This window comes from Panthera pardus, unplaced genomic scaffold (assembly GCF_024362965.1).
Source record: "Panthera pardus isolate Hobbes unplaced genomic scaffold, ASM2436296v1 HiC_scaffold_2, whole genome shotgun sequence".
Classification (NCBI taxonomy): domain Eukaryota; kingdom Metazoa; phylum Chordata; class Mammalia; order Carnivora; family Felidae; genus Panthera; species Panthera pardus.
In genome coordinates this window covers 144,694,432-144,716,846 of record NW_026526765.1, presented here as the reverse complement: position 1 = coordinate 144,716,846, position 22,415 = coordinate 144,694,432, and the positions used below count along the sequence as shown (strand labels likewise).

General features: G+C 45.2%; 1 long non-coding RNA gene across 1 annotated transcript in view; it reads right to left on the bottom strand.

Annotated features, from left to right (window-relative positions):
- LOC109278923 (uncharacterized) overlaps window positions 1–21,525 on the bottom strand; it is a 152,046-nt gene extending 130,521 nt beyond the window's left edge. The window contains exon 1 of the long non-coding RNA XR_002085926.2: window positions 21,372–21,525. This is a non-coding gene — a long non-coding RNA (uncharacterized LOC109278923). The remainder of the gene's footprint in view (window positions 1–21,371) is intronic.
- Between the last annotated feature and the right edge of the window lie 890 nt (window positions 21,526–22,415).

The window sequence follows — 22,415 nt, the reverse complement described above, 5'->3', positions numbered from 1 at the left end:
TCAGCACAGAGCCCCACATGGGCTGAACCCAGGAGCTGGAGATCCTGACTTGAGCCAAAGTCAGACACTTAACCAACTGAGCCAACCAGGAGCCCCTGCCCGTGTCATTTTCAAGCCACAAGAGTAAGGTCATTTTTTTTTTCTCTCTGTGTAGCATAGAAAGCAGACCAACAAGATCAAATTGAAAGCAATAGGGGGGACAAAAGCAAGACTAGAGGTTTTATACTGTCTTGGAGAACCTGCATGGGTGTCTGAGACCTTGAAGAGGATGGGGGCTCTATCCTGACCTCTGTTTTACCCCCCAGGTGACTGCCATCTCTTGCCGTCATTTGCTCAAAGACACCCTGGAGGCCCGTTTTTTGCCAGCCACAGTGCTGGTAACTGAGGATGCGGCAATCTCAAGTTGCTGTTAGCAGAGGGAGTGGGCAAGATGGATAAGTGACAAGCAAGTACAATTCAGAACTCAAACGCCAGCCTGGAGGTGCGCGCAGAGAGCCAGGGAGCCGGGAGCTCAGACTGTCTCCCGAAGCCATCCGTTATCTCCCCAGGCATGAGAAGCCACACAAGGAACAGAACAGCAACAGAATCTGAAAGCAACTCTGTGATTGCAAAGCGCATACCCTGTTAAGACAACTCAGATGGGGAAGTGTGGAGGTGGGCTTGGGGAGGTGAATCAAGCACCCAGATGCACAGAGGGTACAGAGTCCTTAGCAGACCGGCTGGGACCCTCCCCCCATCCCACCCCCCCACCCCCACGTGGCCCCTGCTCTCTGTCCGTGCCTGGTGCTGTCACCCTGCTGTCCCATGTCCTGCTGCCTCCAGGAGGCTGCTGTAGCACTGTGCACAGCTGAGCTCTGCTGGAGACACCCCCTCATGCCACCCCCGACCGCTCCTACCCCTCAGCCCTCAAGGGAGAGGACACTTCCTTCCCACTGTGTTTTCTGTGCTCACTCACCCCTCCCTTCCCTTCATTCTGCACACACAAATGCCCAGGCAGCAACATTTAAGGAATCTGCACCAAACTGTCAGAGGTGATGGATTGGAAATATGGTTCAGGGAGTAGCTTCCAGTAAATGCCAAGACCCAGACCAGCCTACAGCATCCCTCCCGTCCCTCTCCCTCTCGGTGCCCAGCCTGCTGCCATTGTGGCAGGGACGTGCCCGAGGTCTCTCCTGCCTCAGAGCCCAGGGAGGCAGTATTTTCTCTTATTCCGCTCAAGTGTCCTAAGAGACACACGGTCGGTCCTGGTTCACACCTGATATGCCTGTGTAATTTTATTAATAGACCCCCTTTTCCCTCCCTAGACAGACCTAGTCTGGATGTTAAGCTACGGGATCGCCTTGCCTAGGAATAATCTGCTCTAGGAGAAGCCGTGAGAATACCCATCCCTTTGGTGCACATCTGGTACACGTCCCACCCCGAGCACCAGGGGAGTGAGTGGGCCCCAGGAGACCCAATAATACTTAGCCTCTGGTTGTCAGAAAGCAGAACTTCTACCAAAGTCTGGCTCATTTTGTCGTCTATAATGTCACATGTGGGACATTGGCGGTCCCATCCAGGGCCCACTGTGGCCAAATCAATACTGTCCTGGGGCGCCTGGGTGGCTCAGTCGGTTATGCATCCAACTCTTGGTATAGGCTCAGGTCATGATCTCTCAGTTTGTGGGATCGAGCTTGGGATTCTCTCTCTCCCTCCTCTCTCTGCCCCTTCCCCACTCTCTCTCTTTCTCTAAATAAATAAATAAATAAATAAACCTAAAAAACAAAAAAACAACTGTCCCTTTTAAGCAACAGACGAGAGCTCTACTGATTCAGGAGTCCAAATGAAGTTCACGTCTGTCTGGGCTTGCCACATGCCATTCACACATACAAGCCACCTGTACACAGGACAGTTCAACCAGTACGGTTCACCTTCAGTGATGGGAGCCTGTGTGTTAGAGGATTTTTGCAGATATACAAGCAACTAAATATGCAAACAAACCTCAGACCTAGCTGCCAACTTTATCGGGAGAGGGACCGAAACACCAGCTCAGAAGTAAGCATCCTTCTGTCTGCAACACTTGGGTGTGAACAGCCATATCCAGAGGCTATCTGATAAGCAAGCTTATGCTGTCTGCAGGGAGGTGATGCATGTCACATCGGTAAGAAAATTGGGCCTTTGCACCCCCCCAACCCTTTCACCCTCAAACCCAATCAAACTGAATCAGGATGTGGTGGGGGGTGCTGTAAAAGCAGGTCCAGGTGCCTAGCTGCTCTGGGGTCTGATGTGTTTTTTTCCATTCACTACTCATTTCGATGTTTATATTGCAGGGATTGATTTTGCCCTTGGCTTTCAAAGCCTCCTGGCACGTGAGGCGATTGTTGCACCAGGAACATAGATTCCGTCTGGGCTGCCCAAGTGCCTCACAGCCTGCGAGTGGCTAAGCTTTGAAGGCAACCCGGCATTCAGCTCCTGCCAGATTTAAAAACTGCAAGGCCAGCCTAGAGTGGCATACAGCTACCCCGTGGGTGTGAAACGCTCCAGCTTCCCCATATGTCTATGTCTTATATGGAGTTCTGCAGTTTCTAAACGGAGTCAGAAAATGTAGACCTGAGTTCGAATTCTAAGCTCTTCTTCGAAGGAGCTCACGTCTGCTCTCCGGGACTTGGTGCTTTCAACTGGAAAGTAGAGTGGGTGGCTAGGAAGCCACTGACACCCCTCCTGTTCTGATATTCTGTGGGACTGTGCTTCTGTTGCTGTCTGGTTGTTGGACCTCAACAAGTATTCTCTGGGCCTCAGTTTCCCCATTTGCAAAAGTGGTACCATGGTACCCATGTAATAAACACCTTGCAAGGAGGCTGTGGGCTTTAAAAGTGGGACGGGGATGTGGAAACAGGCAGCAAATGAGTGCATGCAGTAGGAACTCAATAAATGTGTTTGCACGGCCTCCCAGATTCTCCATCTGTGAAAGCTGAGTGACACCTACATGCTTGTCTATCTCGTGAAAATTGCAATGAGCTATGGAGAGACAAAGCGCTTAGAATTAAGAAAAGCATAGGCAAACAGCAGGCATAATTATCATTCAAAAGTGGATGGGGGTCAGAGTTTAAGACATAGCAGGTAGCAGATTTGATGTGCCTGATTAATTAAATGAACTAAAACCATAAATAGAGACATCAGCTTAAACCCCTGGACTTGACCCCAGATCACACTGTGAGAGGGAAGGCAGAGGGGGACTCTCCGGTGTTTCCAGGGCTTGCGGAGCCCCCAAAGCCAGGCCACGGGGGAAGGTGACAGAGTGGAGGCAATGGTGACAGAGTGGCTATTGGGGGACTGGGGAGCCACCAAAGTCAAGGCAGCAGCGGGGAACAGAGGCGGTGACAGCTGAGGCAGAGGGGATCTTTCAGAACTCACGCTCGCTCTTGCTAGGGCGAAGGGATTGAGCTGGAGGGAGTTTGCTTTCCCTGTTAAGAAAAAGGGTGAGATTTTTTCCCTGGAAGGGAATCACCACAATAAACTGTGTGCCTGTTTCCTTCTAGGCAGAGAGCTCAGACCCTCAGGCAGTAGATCTTCACCTGGGAGCCCAAAGCAAAGCTGGAACCGTGGGCTGGTCAGAGAGATAAGGCCCAGGACAGAAAACTGGGCATGGTGATGGTTGTTTTCTCTAACATTTTGTTATGAAACTAACATTTTAATATGAAAAACCTCAAACAGGCAGCACAGTAGAAAGCACTTTGCTGTGAACCCTGGGCACCACCCCACCTGGATGACTTCATGATCATTTGACTATCCTTTCTGTATCCCATCTATCCATCTGTCTAACCCTGTCTTCACCCATTAGTCCATGTTAATTCTGGTGCATTTCAAAGGAACTTACAGGCCTCAGTACACTTCTCCCCCAAATACTTCAGCATGCATAGGGTTACCTAGCGCTCAATATTTTTTTTTTACAGATCTTTCCTTCCCACGTAAAATTTATGTTCTATGAAATGCACAAATACTATGTCTATGGATGCTGTGTTTTGACGAATGCATGCACCTGTGTAGCCCAAACCCCTATCAAGACATAGAATATTCCCAGTTTCCTAGGTCAGCTACAGATTTGTTACATGACCTTGCACAGGAGCCTTATTTAACTTTTATTCCAGCATGCCCCCAACTTGTCTGATCATAAAGCCTTTTTTCCAAGTGCCAAGTTCAAAAATTCTACCTTATACAATTAAGGCTGCCTGGAATACTGAATATTATTTAGTTCAAGCCACTATATTACAGCTAAAGAAACTTGAGAACTGTAGATGTGATTTATCCTAGGTCCCTAAGCCGGTGGCACAGTTACAACAGGAAATTGATATGTATTGAGCAACCGCTCCCAACCAGGAAATGTACTAGATGCTGTATATGGGAAAGCTTACCACAGCCTGCCTCACAGGGCTGTCGTAAAGATAAAGGACAATCGTGTATGTGGAGTGCCTGGCATTGTCCCTAGCACAGAGAGGACACCAGAAGCCACCAGTGATTTTCTCCTCTGTTCCTCGCTAACATTTTAACGTGTTCATGTGGCTAAGATAGCAAGTATACACGCTTCATTTCATTCTGCTATCCCAATAAACTGTGAGGTAGGTAGGGGAGGTATTTTTATCCGTGCTTTACAGGCAATTATACAGCATGTCCCTGATCATTATTAGTAAATGATGGGGGCACCAGGACTTAAATTCAGTCTCTGGAGCCCAAGTAATTTCAGCAGAGAGCTTTAGGAGCTTTGTCCATGTTCCTCCCAGGCCATCTGGGACCAGAGTGGAAGGGCACTTTGGAAATGCTAAGAAGGATATATTTGGCTCAATGACAGACACCCAACTTGAATTGGCTAAAGAAGAAAAGGAAATCTATTGGCTCCTATAATAGAAAGCCTCCTCCCGACGCCCCTGTCTCTCTCTCCCTCTCTCCCCTACACTCTCTCCAATTTCCTCTTGTCCTGGCTCCACTCTCAGGCAACATCACCCCCATGGACACAAGATGGCCCCCACAAGGTCTTGGTTTACATCCATTCAGGTGAGCAATCTCAAAGGACAGAGAGAACCTTCTTTGGCAATGTCAGGCAAACATCCAAAGACTAGGTTTATTAAACTAACTTATTTCATGTGCCCACTCTTGAAACAATTTTTTTTAAAGGATGAACTCTGTTGACTTGCCACCATGTAAGCAGGGGGTGGGTCAGCTCCTCCCATGGTCTGAAAGGGAGGAAGGGATGGTGCTCTCTGGAAAAATCAACATGCTGTTATCAGAAGAAAGGGAAAATGGAATGATGGATGCTGGGCAGCAAATTTTAGTTAACAAAAATAAGTTTAACAAAACTTAAGAACTTAAATTGCTGAAAGTGGGTTGACTGGTACCCCTTGGAGCTTTCTAAACCCAGCCTTTTCAGAGATTTTCATGGTGGTTTCATTACACAAATGACTGAATTGTTGGTGACTGAATTCCGTCTCCACCCCTGGAGAGTGTAGGGTGGGATGGGGGTGGGGAGCTGAAGGTCCAAAAGTCTAATCACCTGTTTGGTTTTCCTGGCACTAGCTCCCCTCACTCCTCAAGCTGAAGCTACCCAGGTTCCCCTCACTCCTCAAGAGTCACTCATTGGTACACACTCAGGTAAGGTTGAAAGGATCTCACTATGAAAACAAAAGACACTCCTAATAGAAGGTCCAGCTGAAGCTCCTGGCACTAAGAAAATGCTATAGAGTTCCCCTATTTTCTTTCTTTTTTATTTAATGTTTATTTCTTTATTTTGAGAGAGACAGAGAGAGAGAGAGAGTGTGTGTGTGTGTGTGTGTGTGTGTGTGCAAGAGGAAGAGGAGTAGAGAGAAAAGGAGACAGAGAGTCCCAAGCAGGCTCCCTGCTGTGAATGCAGAGCCTGACTCATGGCTCAAACTCATGAACCATGAGATCATGAACTGAGCCAAAACCAAGAGTTGGATGCTTAATCGACTGAGCCACCCAGGTGCCCCAGGATTTTGTATGTTAAGTCTTGTAGCCCTTGCTGATGATCCTCCTAATAGACCTGGAGGAATTGGAGGGTGACAGTGATGGAAACATCCCAATTTCACAGATGCAGAAGCTTGCTAGGCAAGGGTTGGCCAGGTGGCACCAGAGAGTGAATTGTCAGCAAGCTCAACTTGAACCATGAATGGAACTATCTCCCACAAGAACTATCTCCTCACAGTCCCAGGGTCAATGGTGTCCTTTAGGCCAGTGCATGTTCAGGATATGTCTGAAAGAGGTTTGCGTTTGTTTGTTTGTTTACAAATGGCTCTGCTCTTTCTAACAATTAAATATGACATCTCAATGGTCAATCATTGTTTCATTCCATTTGACCCAAAGAATAAATGAATTTCTAACCTATGGCCTAGAGAATATTCAGTTGAAATGGTTCTCAGATAAAGTCAAAGTTTAAGTGGAGAATAGATTGGAACTCTACTAATATATTCTGAAAGAGATATACCTATTTGTGAATGAAAGGATTCAATTGGTTAAGTCTAAGGATAAGTAGACAATTTACTCTTAACAGAATTAGTTTACTTCATGGTAGTTTCCAGAGAGTAAATCATTCAAGTCCTACCTGATTTCTTCAATTTTCCCATTAATTCACCTGATCCCCTTGGGGTAGATATAGCATCAAAGAAGTTGAGATATGTATGGAATCTTAGAGGGAAGAATGGCATGTAGCCAGAAATATACTCAGATAGGGATTAGAAATCTGGACTCTAGTGGTGCCTGGGTAGCTCAGTCAGTTAAGTGTCCAACTCTTGATTTCAGCTCAGGTCACCATCCCAGTGTCAGCTCAGGACATGATTCCAGGGTCATGGAATCGAGCCCCACATCAGGCCTGGAGACTGCTTGAGATTCTTTCTCTCTCTCTCTCTCTCTCTCTCTCTCTCTGGACATTTCCCCTGCTCGCACTCTCTCTCTTTCTCTAAAACAAAACAATAATAATATTTTAGACATCTGAACTTGGGTAAGTCAAATCCCCACTCTGGCTGTCAGTCTCCTAAACTTGGGTAATAATCTCTAAGATTAGGGGCACCTGGGTGGTTCAGTTGGTTAAGCGTCTGACTCTTGATTCTGGCTCATGTCACGATCCCACAGTTGGGATCCAGCCCCATGTTGAGCTCTTCACTGAGCATAGAGCCTACTTTCTCTCTCTTCCTCTCTCTCTTCCCCTCACCCACTCACTCACATGCTCTCTCTTTCTATCTCTATCTTAAAATAAATACATAAATTTTCTTTAAACATTAAAGATTCCTTCTAGCATTTTTTTCAAGATACTAGGCTGTCAGGGTTAATTCTCTCCCCCATTTAATTCAATAATTTCTCCTAAAGTGCTCTAATGGAAATATACTCTTCTTAGCTGAGATGCATGAGTGACAGGGAAGTCGACTTCCCAAGGCATTCACTCCTCATTAGTTGGTTTGTGGTCTTAGAACCTGCCTGTCTGTAATTTCCTCTCATTGATCTTTGTGCATCAGGAAAAGCCAGAACGACAGACCTTATGTGGCCACATGACTGCTGTTTAAAATTTACAGACCTTAGGGGCACCTGGGTGGCTCAGTCAGTTAAGCGTCTGACTTGGTCTCAGGTCATGATCTCACGGTTCTTGGGTTTAAGCCCTGCATCTGGCTCTGTGCTGATAGCTCAGAGCCTGGAGCCTGCTTTGGATTCTGTGTCTCCCTCTTCTCTCTGTCCCTCCCCAGCTCACACTTTGTCTCTTTCTCTCTCTCTCTCTCACAAATAAACATTAAAAAAATTTTTTTGTAGACCTTATCCTGGCCTCCATTTTCCAGGAGAAACCTCTCTGCTTCCTTTCACTCCTATATAAGTGCTTTCCAGACACATCAACATCCTCTTTGCTGAGATTTGGCCCCTCTCCATATTATCAACATCTATCTTAAGATGTAGTTTTCCTGTCTGTGATCTCAGCCAAACTCAATGAGTGTCTCCAGTGATGTAGCAAAAATACGTCTCCAAGTATTTTGGTTTGATGGGTAATGAACTCAAAGCAAGCACTGGCTGTGGATATGGTTGTTGGTTTTTGTTGTTGTGTAACCATCTACATCACACTGTTGCTTCTCATGGGTGTGGTTCCAGCTGAGCCTACGCGGGGATTCAGACTCTGTGAGGATATGATGCATTGGTACTAATGATGACCCAGGGCATTGGTCATTCTGCATGAGGTGGCTTTCACGGAGGAAGGAATTTGCAGTGAGGGCTTGGTGCCAGACTGCCTGGGAATGGAGATGGGAAGCGGAGACAGGTGCCTATCAAAACTGTGGCCTTGGAGATGTCTTAGATCTGGGGAGAGTAGGGCTGGGAGTTATATTAGGGTACACACAAGGCTACGTCAGCAAATGCAGGAGGTGGTACCTCCCCATCTCTGCTCATGGCCTAGCGGACTCTTTTTTTTTTTTTTTTTAAGATATTTGAGGGGGTTTTTTGTTTGTTTGTTTTAATGTTTATTTATTTTTGAGACCGAGGGAGACACAGAATCTGAAGCAGGTTCCAGGCTCTGAGCTGTCAACACAGAGCCCGATGCAGGGCTCGAACCCATGAACCATGAGATCATGACCTGAGCTGAAGTCGGACACTTAACCGACTGAGCCACCTAGGTGCCCCCCCCCGCTTTTTTCTAAATAAAATGGGCTTGAATTTTGTTTATTTGAGTATAGTTGACATACGATGTTACATGAGTTTCAGGTGTACAACATACTGATTCAACAAGTTTGTACGTTGCACTGTGCTCACGAGTATAACCACCACTTATCACCATACAATGTTATTACAATACCATTGACCATATTCCCTGTGCTGTGCCTTCTATTCCCATGACTCATTCATTCCATAACTGGAAGCCTGTATCTCACACTCCCCTCCACCCATTTGTCCACCCTCTACCCCCTAATGGAATCTTGATGTGGTGAATATTGAAGGAAACATGGCCCTTGAATACGTCTGCCCATTGGAGGGGATTTGGGGCTGCCATGAAACACCCCAGCAGGCAGTGACAGGCAACAGTCGGGGAGGAAAATCTGCCCCTCCAAGTGGCATGTGGGTGACCTTCTGAGGATTCCAAGGAAAGCTTAAACGTACTTAGAAAATGAACTGAGATCCTGTCTTAGACGCTGCCAGGGAAATCTGAGCTAGTGAGGTTGAATTCTTACAGATACCGAGAGCTTACTGGGACCATCAAGTCAGGGAAGCAAAGGAAATTTGTGTTCTCTTCCTACAAGCTTAACAGTTAACGCAATCTCTTTTTTGTTAATGACAAGCAAGACTTTCCTGAACAATTCCCACGTGATGCCAAATCTTCTGGTCCACATACTACCCTTTGGGTAACAAGGAATTAGAATGATGAGGCTGTAGATCCTCTAAAAAAAAAAAAAAATAGTATCAAGTGGAAAAGTGCCCTGAACTTGGACTATAATGTTTGGTGTCTCTGTTTCTTGCTGACTCCCCATCTTTCTAAATTCTCTGAGACTTCCTCCTACTTGTTAAAAATGAATCTCTGCCCCCAATATTTTTGCCGTGTTTGTGTGGTCCCTGAAAATAAAGAGAGAAGAGCCATTTGCAAAGGAAACGGCTGGCAAGCAAATCTGTTCTACTTTTTGCGGAAGGAGAAGAATCCGCTTTTCTTGAGGATATATTAAAATTAATCAGAGAAGCAGACTTGGAACTTTCATTGTGTTTGATCTGATATTTGATATTCCAGAATGACTGGTAAATGAGCGGAGGGAGAAAATGCCAGGAAGTCATTTTAATATGATTTCTCCACTCCTGTAATCCCAAAAACAAACTGTCTAGGGTTTTGTAGAGACTTTAACCCCATGCAATCAAAGTGTGTGCTCACAGGCGACTCCCAGGTGAGCTTCTAGATCTTGTGGACTTAGGTGGGTGCAGAAGCTACAGGGGTAGGTGAGGGGTTAGAGAGAAAGGGAGTGAGCTCACCCTGATGGGGCTGAGTGTCTCCCTCTCTCTCTGCCCCTCCCCTGTCTCTGTCTCAAGAATAAATAAACATTAAAAAAAAAAATTTAAACATTGTCAGAGTCTCCTCCATTTTCCTCAAGCATCACACTTCAACATCTCGCACTGAAAATCCTTCCCAACAACCAACCCTAAAACACTAGGCAGACAGTCAGGGACCAGGACACCAGCAGAAATTTCACATGACACTCAAGTGCAGAGGGATGCACAGACATACCATCACCGCTGGAAGGTGGCATCTCAGAGGAACACCGCACTGACTTGGGCTCACGCTGCAGGGCAAGCTCTGTGGGTCCCCCCGCTCTTGTCCCTGCTACAGTCTTCAAGTGCCGGGGCTTCAGCTCTCCAAGAGGAGTAGTTTAGGAACCCTGCCCACTCAGGCTCCAGTAGGTTCCTTTCCACACTACACGAAGAGCAGATGTGTTCACAAAGCACTCGCTCCCAACAGAGGCTCTCAGGCCCTGCGTAAGAACGTTAACTGCCGATGGGGCTCAGGGGTGGCTCAATCGGTGAAGTGTCCGACATTGGTTCAGGTCATGATCTCACGGTTTGTGGGTTCGAACCCCACATCAGGCTCTTTGCTGTCAGCTTGGAGCCTGCTTCGGATCCTCTGTCTCCCTCTCTGTCTCTACCTCCCCTGCTCATTCTCTCTCTCTCTCTCTCTCTCTCTCTCTCTCTGTCTCTCAAAACTAAGTGAACAACTGGGGCACCTGGGTGGCTCAGGTGGTTAAGTGCCTGACTCTTGATTTCTGCTCAGGTCATGATCTCACAGTTTGTGAGTTCGAGCCCCATGTTGGGCTCTGTGCTGACAGTGTGGAGCCTGCTTGGGATTCTCTCTACCACTCCCCTGCAAGCGCGCTCTCTGTCTCAAAATAAATGAATGAACTTAAAAAAAAAAAAAGTAAACAATTAAAACAAAAAAGAATATTAACGGCAGAAGCCAAAGTGATGTCCAACTGGCTTCTTTTGGCTGTCCAGGACCAAGTGAGTCCTAGATGAATAAACACACGCCTTGTGTGTGGAGAGCAGAAAAGCAGCTGACTCAGGTAAAATGTAGCCAGGCAGGTATCTACACTGGGATAGGTGACTGAGAAAGGAATTTTTATCACCTTCTCCTTCAGCCTGCCTGTTAAGTGGTTGTTTTTCAGATCTCCTTCCATTTATTGATCTTTTATTCCTCACCTATTAAAAAAAATGAGGAAGTTTATGATAAAAGTCCCAAATCCAATTTACTCATCAAAATAAAAATGAATGAATGAGGGGTCTGGATTGGAAAATACTGAATTATAAAATCTAAGCTACAGAAAGCCATTGCAATCAGTTCCCAGATTAGCTCTTTGCTCCCGGTAGCCAAAACAAAAAAAAGAGGATACTATTAATTTAGTTTAATTTTTAATTTTTTAATGTTTATTCATTTTTGAGAGAGACAGACAGGGCAGGAGTAGGGGAGGAGCAGAGAGAGAGGGAGACACAGAATCCGAAGCAGGCTCCAGGATGAGCTGTCAGCACAGAGCCCGACGCAGGGCTTGAACCCATGAACTGTGAGATCATGACCTGAGCCAAAGTCAGACGCTTAACCACTGAGCCACCCAGGTGCCCCGGATACTATCAATTTTAAAACTGCTATCTAACAAAAGGAGACACATTTGTCCATGAACAGAAACAAAAATGTCCCCTTACTTCTAAAATGACCCTTCCATATCTTGGGTTTTCCCAATGTGATGAAATCAGAGTCAGAGATGTGTACCTGCTCTTGGAAATTCACACCAGCAACACCGGAGGGTCAGAAAGCCACTGTCCTGCTCCTGGACATTACATATACCTCTATGCGGGGAATGCGTGATGACAGTGAAATTGACAAGTTTATTTCTGGGATAAAAATGAATTAGTGGAGGGGAGCCTGAGTGGCTCAGTCAGTTAAGCATACGACTTCCGCTCAGGTCATGATCTTACAGACTGTGGGTTCGAGCCCATGCAGGAAGGATTTTCAAAGAGGAGAGACAATGAGACAAAGAACTTCATGTATTTAGAAACAGGTGAGGAATAAAACTTTGTGTGACTTTCTAATGTCCTTAATATAGTACTTTCTTTCCCTTCTTGCTCCCCTGGGAGTGATTTAGAGGTGCTACTCTGCCAAATTTAGTTCCATAAGTTTGCAGCTGGTATCTTTCTGCCTTGATGTATTATTCATCTATAAAATGGGGTAGTAATACTGATATCAATGTTGTTGTGGTTTTAAATGAGGTAATACACATCAGGAGGGATCTTACAATTATTCTGCACAAGTTGGCCATTATGTATGTGAAATTCCGGTCCTAATTAATTCCATTATGTTGCAATTTCCTTGAGGACAGGGTCTGGGTCCTGTTCACTGCTCTGCTGAGACTCCAGACTAAGCACGTGGTTGGTGTTGAGCAAATATTGGTTGAATGTATGGAGGGACAAGATATTTCCATTTTCCTGAAAGTTCCTAATGTATCCGGGATAATGAGGAGTAAAACCTTAAAGAAGAAGTAAGTAGACTCAATAAGAAAATGAGTCTGTGTGTTTCGTTGCACGCTGGGTCCAACCTGGATGGAATTATCATTATAGTGTGTAAAGCTGGTGCTAAAGACATGGGCACTAGTGACCCATCACGAACTTCCTGTAGGGCAATTTGGTAAAGGGCGTAAAATCCTCAAAAACAATCACAACTTGACCCAAAAACTCCACGTCAAGGAAGTTATGAGAAACATCCAAAGATGTGGGCAAACATATAACCATAAGGATGTTACCCAACAGGAAAACCAGATACTACTTTCTGACTCAACAACAGAGACTGGCAAAATAAATCATCTATATCTCGACAACAGGACACAATGCGGCCAACCTTTAAAATGACTGTATAGAGGGGCGCCTGGGTGGCTCAGTCTGTTAAGCGTCCGACTTCGGCTCAGGTCATGATCTCGCGGTTTGTGAGTTCGAGCCCCGCGTCAGGCTCTGAGCCTGGAGCCTGCTTCTGTCTGTCTGTCTGTCTGTCTCTCTCTCTCTCTCTCTGCCCCTATCCCACTCATACTCTGTCTCTCTCTCTCTCTCTCTCTCAAAAATAAATAGACATTTTAAAAAATTAAAATAATAATACCAAAATTATTGTATAGAAGTATATGTGTTAACATGGAAAGATGTCTGGACATACTCAATTAAAGGGGAAAAAAAGGATTGCCCAGCAATAAACACACAATGAAGGAAATACACGTAACAAAATGCCAACAAAGATGACCCCCGGGATTATTCCTGCTTCTCATTTTGCTGTTCCTGAATTTTCTCCTGATTCTATAAAAGGCATGAATTCTTTGTGTGGTTTTAAGAAAAGTTGACAACAGAAAAGGAAAGGAAACATAGTCTCAGATATGCTTTGAGGAATTTTGGGATGCTTGGAAAACACATGAGAAGTTCCAGAGAACAAAGCCCTATATTTATACACCAGCTAGGCAAATTGAAAGCTGAGGGGGAGCTTAAAAGATGTCAAAACAACTGATCAGCTGGCTGGTTTTTGTCCACTAAGGCATTTGGTTAAGGAAAATACCGCTGCTCTCTGCCTCCCGCATCCCCAGCCAATGCCACGCTGACCTCAGGCTGCCTCACTTAGAAACCCAGCTACCGGTGTCGGCCCCTTTTCTTCTCCTTTTGAGGTCTGGGCATCTGCACGAAGCAAAGGGAGGAAACGTCCACACTCTGAGTCACTCTGCCACGTTCCCAGCAGGAGACCATCGCACCTCCTTCCCTCCTCCCAGAGGAGACCACCCACAGCCAGTGCCCCCCAGCCACGAGTATGCTCCGGGGTCCAACACAGAGGGACTGCTGGATATCAGTGCACAGTAATTTCCTCCGGTTTAGTAACCCCCACCCCCCACCCCCAGAACAATCTGAGGACTGGATTTTTAAACTGTGTTACACACACACACACAAAAAGTGCTCACACAGTAAGAGCAGACAAGGAAGTATCAGTTCTGGTTTTTCGAAGTTGCTACACTTTCCGGTTGAAAATTGCTTCATTATCTACAATATCCTGCCTGCCTCGCCTCTCTGCCTCTCCAGCTTTCCTGCTTTACTGACAGTGCTAAAATCCCCCCATGCTTCCAGAGTGTATAAGCCTGTTCAAAAATCCATGCCACAGCTGTAGTATTGAAACCCTCCATAGCTTGTCCTTTCTCTGAAAATGCTTTCTCGTTGCTGTGCCTCCAACAACCTCCAAGCTCATCATGTGCCCAAATTTTGGGCTGTTCGGGGGGATCTGGGACGCTAGCAATCCCGAGGAAGACCTAGACCAAGTTTCCCCGAGAATAAAGGCCCTTCAACACAAATATCACACTGGACCCAAAGTCTGTGGTTATTATTATTATTAGACGTGTATTTTTTAAAGTGTCTATTTAAATGCCAGTATAGTTAACATGCAGGGTAATATTAGTTTCAGGTGTACAATGTAGTGACTCAACACTTCCATCCATCACCCAGTGCTCATCATGACAAACTATGCATCTTAATCCCCATCACCTATTATTTAACCCATCCCTTAGTCACCTGCCCTCTGGTAACCCTTGGTTTGTTCTCTACAGTTCTGTTTTTACAAAGCTCTGGAGAACCAGGCTCAGTTCCTTCTGAGCACGAACATGCTGTTCAGAGGACAAGCCCAAAGGCAAGACTTTGGAGACCATATGTTGGGCCCTTGATTACTTTCCTACACTCTACAGGGGAAAGGGAAGAAGATAAGGAAGAACAAGATAGCATTTGTTGTTGGCGTTTGGGGATGAAAAGTACTTTGTTCTAGAAGGTGTGGTCTTAAAGCACAGGTTTAACAAACACAGTATTAGGAAAGTCCACTTGTTGGGTGGATGTCTGTTGGCGCTCTTTGAGTTCCAAATGAGAAAAAGCCCAAGACCAGCGGGCTTGAGCCAAGGGGAATTTGTTATCTCAAACGTCAAGGCTGGGTCTGCCTGGATACGGAATTCAGATCAAACGATGCCAGGGATCAGTCGCTCTCTCTCTTGCTAAGCGTTCATCTAATTTCCTCTGGGTTGGCTTCACTTTTCAGTGTGCTCCCATGTTGAACTCACAAAGAATCCTGGCTTTCACCCAAGTACACCAAAGAAAGAGAGCTTCTGTCCTTTTTATTTATTTATTTATTTTCATTTTTAGAGAGAGAGAGCATGAGCAGGGGAGAGGGGTAGAGGGAGAAAGAGACTCTTAAGCAGTCCCCGTGCTCAGCACGGGCCTGACATGGGGCTGGATCCCACGAACCACAAGATCAGGACCTGAGCCAAAGTTGGACGCTCAAGTGACTGAGCCACCCAGGCGCCCCATTGCAATTTTTGTCTTTTTTCTGATCACCCATGGCTTTCTTTGGCTTCCTGCCTGGGACGTTTTCCTAGACAATGGTCACTACTTAGCATCCCCTAAATCCCCTAAATCCCCTACTTTCCATTCTACCCAAACCTTTATGCGCCCTTACTAATAACCTTTTAAATGTGCCTCAAACTTCTCATTATAGGACAGTGATAAATACAGATGTATTATTTTTAGTTATTTTGTATTTAATCTATTTTCCACAGCCCTCAGGTACCGGCACTGAATTAGCATCTGAAAAATGCTCACTAAGCACACAGTAGTGCTTATTCTAAATGCTAAATAGAACGTGGGATTTCAGTAAATACAGGTACACATCAGAGATATTTCAGGTTCAGTTCCAGACCAGACAATAAAGCCAACATTACAATAAAGTGAGTCAAACAAATTTTTGGTTTCCCCGTGCATATTAAAATTTTTTTTTAATCTTTATTTTTGAGAGAGAGAGAAACAGAGTGTGAGTGGGGGGAGATGCACAGAGAGAAGGAGACATAGAATCTGAAGCAGGCTCCAAGCTCTGAGATGTCAGCACAGAGCCGGATACGGGGCTCGAACTGACAAACCGCGAGATCATGACCTGAGCTGAAGTCGGAAACCCGTGTATATTAAAGTTATGTTTGCACTGTTCTGTGGTCTATTAAGCGTGTACTAGCATCATGTCAAAAAAAAAAAAAAAAAAACAGTGTACAGGCCTTAATTAAAAAAAAATACTTCACTGCGAAAAAATGCTAAACATCATCTGAACTTTCGGGGAGTCGTAATCACTCATCACAGATCACTGTAACAAGTACAATCATAATGAAAACGTTTGGAATATTGCAAGAATTACCAAAATGTGACACAGACATGGAACGAGCAAATGTTGGGAAAATGACGCAGACAGGCTTGCTCGACGGAGGGTTGCCACAGATTTTTAATTTGTAAAAAACGCACTGTCTGTGAAGTTCGATAAAGTAAAGCACAATAAAATGAAGGGTGTCTGTCTTTGCTGCGGTCCCACCATGTGCACCGTGTGGGGCCACAGACCCAGTTCCTGCCCTCAGAGAGCTGACTCCAGTTTGGGAGTAAGGACTTGCTGCTAAGAAAACATTATACACATAAACACTTTGGAAATAAATATTCAAGTAATGAAGTCCTAGAAAGAATGGTGGACTTCGAAAGCTTTGAAGTAGATGCCACTGAAAAAAAAAAAAAACACATCAAAAGGTGAATTTTCTTTAACAACTTCTAATATTTTATTATTATTCTTTTAAAGTTTTTTTTTTTTAATGGGGAGCCTGGGTGGCTCAGTCGGTCAAGCATCCAACGTCGGCTCGGTTATGATCTCACGGTTCATGAGTTCAAGCCCCATGTCGGGCTCTGTGCTGACAGCTCAGAGCCTGGAGCCTGTTTCAGATTCTGTGTCTCCCTTTCTCCCTGTCCCTCCCCCACTTGTGCTCTGTCTCTCTCTGTGTCTCAAAAGTAAATAAATGTAAAAAAAATTTTTTTTAAGTTTTTTTTTTAATACGAAGGTGCAAACTACTTAGTATTTTTTAAATGTTTATTTATTTACTTTGAGAGAGAGAGAAGGAGAGCACAAGAGGGAGAGAAGCAGAGAGAAGGAGAGACAGAATACCAAGCAGGCTCCATGCCATCAGCACAAGAGCCCAGTGCAGGGCTCAAACTCACAAACTGTGAGATCATGACCTGAGCTGAGATGAAGAGTCAGACGCTTAATTGACTGAGCCACCCAGGCACCCCTATTTTTTTGAAGTTTTATTTATTTATTTTGAGAGAGAGAGAGAGAGAGAAAGAGACGGGGGGAGTGGGGGAGGGGCAGAGAGAAAGAGAGAGGGAGAGAGAGAATCCCAAGCAGGTTCCACGCTGTCAGCCCCGAGCCTGACATGAGACTCGAACTCATGAAGTGAAAGATCATGACCTGAGCCAAAGTCAGATGCTAACTGACTGAGTCACCCACGTGCCCCATCAGCCTCGATAGTTTAGATATCCGAGATTCTATCATTTTTCCAGAACAGATGGGTGATACTGCCTCAGTTCACACCACAAGGGGCCTCATACACACTGGCGAGAAGGCCCAGCCCTCCAGTCCAAGTTCCTACTATGCACCACTCTCCCTCCACAGGAGATGCTCTCAGCCACCCCTAGGGCCTGGGGGTGCACACACCAGTGGCTTGACCACTTTGGGACCCTTTGAGCAGGGGACCCAGGGTATGTCTAGAAAGGAGGATATGGGCTCTGGGTGGGCAGAGGTGAAGCCAGAGGACCCAAAATAGGGACTTCCAAAACCTAGGGGGCCTTTGTACCCAAGTCTAGGGGACACTGCACTTATGGCAAAGGTCTGCCACTCAGCAAGACTCATCAGGGCTGCCCGGCACCACACTGCAGGCATGCACCTCCACTGCCAACCCAGACACACCTCTCTCGAAAGGCCAGGCCCAAGTGACACCATCCAGAGGCCACGCCCAAGTCACCTGTCTGCCCCAAGCCTATTCCAGGCAAGAAGAGGCCCCACCTGGGCCCCTGGGCTTCCTCCCAAGGCCACAGACAGAAGCAGAAAGGGAATCTACAAAAGACACTCAGGGTGCCTCAGGCAAAGGTGATTAATCAGATTGGCTCATTCGGTTAACCATCCGACTCTTGACTTCGGTTCAGGTCATGATCTCACTGTTCGTGACTTTGAGCCCTGTGTCAGGCTCTGCACTTGACAGCGTGAAGCCTGCTTGGGATTCTCTCTCTCTCCCTCCCTCTATCTCTCTGCCTCTCCCTCTCTCTTTGCCCTTCCCTCTCTCTCTCAAAATAAATCAACTTAAAAGAAAAAGAAAAAAAAAGAAAACCATAAGTCAGAGAAGATATATTTACAGTACTGTACTCCACCGTATTTATTGAAACAAATATGTGTAAATGGGTGATGGGCACGGAGAAGGGCACTTGCTGGGATGAGCACTAGGTGTTGTATGTAAGCGATGAATCATGGGAATCTACCCCAAAACCAAGAGCACAATGTATACCCTGTAGGTTAGCCAACCTGATAATAAATTATATTTAAAAAAAAAAAGAAAGATAAGGAACAAATGGATGTAAGTGGACCCACGAACTTCAAACCCATATCGTTCAAGGGTCAGCTGTACATTCCTACTTGTTTATGCTTAAAGTGTCTCAGACGGGTATACAAATAATCTAATAAAAGTGGTGGCAGGGACTGGTGTGGGGGGCAGTGAGGGGGGATGTGGAGGGGAGGAAATGGGGCTGGAGAAGGAGGGACACTTTCCAACGATTTCTCTGCTGCATTTCTTCCTGAAAGAAAAGTGTTACGAAAGCAAACAAAAGTGGGGACGTACTTAGCTTATGATATTACCTTGTGGATCCACAAAAGAATGAAACACGTCCACGTATTATTCAAATAATTCAATAATTGAAGAGTGATTCAGTGATACAAAGAATGTGAATATTCCTACAGTCCTATGGATAACTGTAAAAGGCAAAATGGAGAAATGCATTTCATAGTGAAACCAATAGGAAAGGAACTTGCGGTGCGGGGGAGATAAACAAAGATGCCTGGACCCCTTTTTCGAGAACACAAGCCTTTTACTCCACCCTCTTAGGGGCAAAGCTGTGTGCAAATGGGATATTTTTAAAAACATTTTTTAACACTGATTTATTTTTGAGAGACAGAGCATGAGCAAGAGAGAGAGAGGAGACACAGAACCCGAAGCAGGCTCCGGGCTCTGAGCTGTCAGCACAGAGCCCAATGAGGGGCTCGAACCCAGAAACTGTGAGATCATGACCTGAGCTGAAGTCAGATGCTTAACTTACTGAGCCACCCAGGCGCCTCCAAATGGGATATTTTTAAAAGAAATCGTTGGGAAATCCTGAATGGCCTGATTGATGTATGCGGTTGACTGAGACCTGGAATTTGCTTCGAGAATTTGTTTCCTTTCTTTCTCTTCCTTTCTATGTATTCCTTCGTAGTACAAACACAAGGGTTGGCATTCTTTTCTAACCTTTGGAGAAACAATGAAGCACCAGCCAAGGAGATTCTAAGAAGCCAAGAGGCATAAGAAGAAAGAATCACACAAATGCTTTAGGTGACTTCTTAAAAATTTCTTGAACATGCCCCGAAGCGTGGAATTGCAGATCTGCTAAAGAGTAAGGAAACGAGGGAAAAACACAGAGGTGAACAAAAGACCCTCATGAAAGAGAAATCAAAGCCTGTGTTCCTCCCAAAGGGAAAAGAGACTAGGAACTCCAATAATTTTTCTATTAACTAAATACTCCCTTATAATTGCAAAATAAAGAGTTCAGGCATGTGGTTGACATTCCAAATGTATTTAAGCAAATATATTTCTAATAGGAGAAAGGCAAGAGAGATGACCTCAGTTATCTGACAAGGGTCCTCTGACACCACTTAAAACATTGTTTTAAAAGATGTGCCCTCATCTGTTAAAAATGGAAATTGAGGAGTAAAAGGGCATTTGGTGCTTTGCTCCAGAATAAGTCCTAAGTCAAGGGGGTAAAGAATGTTTTTAGAACGCCACCACAGTCACAGACATGACCACCCTGATTTTCTTAGTCACAACTTGGTCCTGAAGCTTCCCCAGAATCCCATATTGGAAACAATGATTTTTTTTTTAATGTCTATTTATTTTTGAGAGAGAGAGAGAGAGAGCGTGCGAGCAGGCAGGGGAGTGGCAGAGAGAGAGAGGAGGACAGAGGATCTAAAGTGGCTCTGTGCTGACAGCAGTGAGCCCTATGCGGGACTCAAACTCACAAACCTCGGGATCGTGAGCCAAAGTCAGATGCCCAACCAAACAAGCCACCCAGGGGCCCCTGCAAACCATGGTGTCTATCCGTTGGCACAGTGGACAAGAACTGTGGGATTCTGAGGTCCAGTGTTAGCACATAGCCCCCTTGTCTCAAAGGCATCTTACCTGGTGCGTCTACCCTTCTTCATTTCACAGAAGAAAAATGCGAGTATAGAGAAAAGTGGGGAACAAAGGTAAAGCCAGCCAGGAAGTAACTCACTCAAGAGTACAGCTCCCAAAAGAAAAGGGGAGGGAGGTAGCAACTTTCTTTACCGGCACTCCTGTATGTGGGCACTTCACAAACGTCATCTGATTTAATCTCACAAGTGCTTATTGCCGACAGGTACTTTCCTCTTCCTATTTTTCATATGAGGAAACAGGTGTCAGGAGGTTAGGTACTTGCCCAATGCCACTGAGCTCCAGCAAGTGGCTCCTTTGGGAAGCTAGGCACGGAGGGAGGGGGTGCCAGGCAGTGCTGATGGCTCCTAACCTCACTTCTATTGGGGCCGACCCAATTTCACACTTGGCCTCTATTCCCTGGTGCTCAAGCTAATTTATAAGATTGCCCTACTTTTTTTTTTTTTTTTTTTTTTAGACAGTGACTCTATTTGAAGGCTCTTCGTCACAAGGGCACAAACATCTTTTCTAAGTGAGTGCTGTCTCTGCTAATTCTAGAAGAGTGGAACAAGCAGGAGGGCAGTCTGTGACTCACCCCCTTTGGCTCTGTCTATGAAAATGGACCCCGGAGATTCCAAAGAAGAGAGATGATAGAAGGCATGGGTCCGGGCACTCGCCTCCAGTTGGTTGCAGACATGTGAATGTGACTTCTGTCTGACCCAGAAATAAGGCTTCTACAACTGAAATCTGTTCAGACACTTATCAGAAATATCTCTGCCTCTTTCCTCTCTCTCCCAAAGTGCTTCTGGAGCCTCAGCAGATCTCGGCTCAAATATTCCAGAACAGCCCCTCCCATTGGCAAAGGAGGACTAAAGCTGTCTAATTTTAGGGTCTGACAGTTGGCATGCAATTAAAACTGTATTTATTATGGGCTTCAGAGGAGAATAATTTATTTATGGGTAAATTAGGATCATTGCAATACAAACACGCTCCCACGGACCAGGAATTTGCTATGCTCAACCAGGGACTGTAAGAACTCTGCCATTTTTACAACATGGAGCTTACCGTCGCAAAACACGCGAAAGATCTGATGCTTCTAGACTACTTTCAGCATCAGTCCCAAATGCTGAAGCAGGATTCTAGTCAAGACTTTTTTTTTTTTAACATTGGGAATGATCTGAGGTAATTGATCAAAGGAAACCATAAACAAGAACATTCTCCTTCCTGAAAAGAAAAATTATATTAGTGTTACAGTTCAGAAAAGCGAACTGAGAGTATTTTGGTTTTGATTTGCTTTAACATTTTTGCTGACCAGAAATTCAGGCTGGAATCCATGAGTCTAATTATGCTGGCTTATTTGATGACACTGATTTGCTAAAGCAGAGAAGAGCATGCTTTATTATTTAATAATGAGAACTCAAAGAAAAAGAAATAAAAGTGCTTCCAGCAGCCTACACTCCCATTGTCCTCTTGAGAAAACAAGGTTTCTATAATATTCCTCTCTGTCAATTCAGTATTGCCTTCAGTTTCCTGTTTAAGAATCTTCCAACCTAGACTACATCATCACCTTCACCAGCACCGTTTTACAAAAAGGTATAAAGCATAAAAATACACAACAGTACGAGTCCTTTCCAACTGCAACTCAAAAACTGTATCACAATGTTCTATGCAGGGTAAGACTTTTTTTTTTTTTTTTTTTTAAGAGAGACAGAGAGTGCAAGCAGGGGAGGGGCACAGGGGGAGAGAGAAAGAACCTTAAGCAGGCTCCACACTCAGTGCAGAGCACGACTCGGGGCTCAATCCCACAACCCTGGGACCATGACCTGAGCTGGAATCACAGGTCAGACGCTTAACCGACTGAGCCACCCAGGTGACCCATGTGTTTAACCTGTGTTTATGTTCTGATGTAGAAAAACGTCTAAAACCGAAAGCTAGGATGTACTTGCGTGCTGTTCCGTTATATCATCTATTTCCCCCAGACTGAGGACAGATTGGCAACCTGTGACTACGTTCTTGGGGTTAGTGTCTCTGCATCTTCTTTTCCTGCCCCACTCACCATGACACAGTAGCCCAGGTGTTAGTAGTTACGTGTGATTTCCAACCAGTCCC